Below are 1,948 nucleotides of genomic sequence, written 5' to 3'. Positions count from 1 at the left end.
CTGGCCAAGACGCAGAGGCTTCCAATGTTGTTGGAAGACAAAATCCAGGTAGCACAGTGGTTAGAGTGCTGGGCCTAGGAGTGGGAGGACCTGAGTTCAAATCTGGCCTCAGACTTAGCTGTGTGACTTAAATCACTTAACCTCTGCCTGCTTAAGTTTCTTTATCTGTAAAATGGGGATCATAATAGCACCTACTTCCCAGGGTTGTTGTGAGGATCAGTAAAGCACTTAAAGTACTATAGAAATGCTAGCTATGATTATTATTTTTTCATGAGGAACACAATACAGATGTCTTACAACTTATGTTTTGCATGCTTAAAACATATTTGAAGTTCAGAAAAGAAAGAAGCTGTTCAGTCATTCAGCTGTGTCTGACTCTTCATGATCCCATGGACCATAGTGCACTGGGCCCTTCTATCCTTCACTATCTGTTGATGTCATATTCATTGTTAAAAATCTCTCTTAATCATAGACTCTTGAGGCCTTTGAAGGTGTAAGGTGTATTTGTTGCAGAGGGGATTCTTTGTCGAGTCCAGGTTGGATTAGATGGCCCTTGAGATTCCTTGCAACTAGGAGCTTCCCTGACCCTTTTTTGATTCCAGCCCTCTTGCCAAATCTCTCCATTTTTCTAAATGGAAATTCCGTGAATTCCCTCACTTCCCCCCCTTCCCCCAGACCACTCCTTCCATCATTCCTCTTTCCCTCTCACTGCTAGTCTCCCAGTGGCTACATTTTACCCTCCTTTCCGTGAATATCCTTTGGCATCATAGCCTTGACATCATGCTCTTTCTCAGATGGGAAAACTGGTTTCTACAGGGAAACTGGTTAGCTTGGAACTTTATGTACCCATTAGAGATATAGTCATGTTCAAAGATGCACAGATTGGGTTTGTTCTTTTTTAAAGATTTCTATGTCAAGTTTGTAACATATGGTAAGTTTTTATGATGGTCTCAAGAACTAAATGAGTGCAACCGGGTTCATGATTGACTCATTTGGATGCATTTCTTTTTGAGAAGGTCGCACAGAGTTCTTTCATATAAATATGATTTTCCTGGAACTTTTCCCAATAGCAAAAGTATTTTGGGAGAGATGACAGAGCAAAAAAGGGGAGGAACACTTAAAGAAACAAGGTCTTGAAGGAGCTAAGATGGGATAGGATCAGTGGCAAAAGTATAGGGTTTGGTCTTGACAAGGAGGAGAACTACCTCTTTGCCAGACACTGGGCCAAAGGAAGAAAGAATACAGAATGGTTACAGAGGGGTTCTGAGAGATCAATATAAAATCTTAGGCTTAGGTTGAAATAACCAACATCGAAAGATCAAGATAGGGGAGATGTGGTGGTGTTGGTCAATTATTTCAGTCATGTCTGATTTTTTATGATCCCATTTGGGTCATGGCAGAGACACTGGGGTGGTTTAGCCATTTTCTTCTCTAACTCATTTGATAGATGAGAAAACTGAGCCAAACAGGGTGAAGTGACCTGCCCAGGGTCACATAGCTAGTAAGTGTCTGAAGCCAAAGTAGAACTCAAGAAGAGGAGTCTTTCTGATTCCAGGTCTGGAGTTCTGTTCACTGCACCACCCACCATGTACCTTCTGTAAAAACTATTTAAGTTTTATGTGAACCAAACAGAATTCATTATTATTCTCCTCTTCTGGACTTCTCTATTATAGTCTTCCCAGTTAACCAAGTTCAAAACCTCAGTGCCACTCTTGGCTCCCCAGTCTCACTCAGCCCACATATCTAATCTACTGCCAAATCTCGTTTCTCCCTCAGAACATCTTTTCAATACAGTATGTTCCCTTATATCCACTCATCCTACTTTAGGCCTTAATTTCCTCTTGTCTAGACTGTTATAATAACCTAATTGGTCTCCCTATGTCAAACGTGTCTCTTCTCCAATCCATTTTACACTTCACTGTCAAGGTGCCTTTTCTAAAGGTGGATG

Source organism: Notamacropus eugenii, chromosome X, assembly GCF_028372415.1.
Source record: "Notamacropus eugenii isolate mMacEug1 chromosome X, mMacEug1.pri_v2, whole genome shotgun sequence".
NCBI classification, from domain to species: domain Eukaryota; kingdom Metazoa; phylum Chordata; class Mammalia; order Diprotodontia; family Macropodidae; genus Notamacropus; species Notamacropus eugenii.
Note: the sequence above shows the minus strand (reverse complement) of the source record.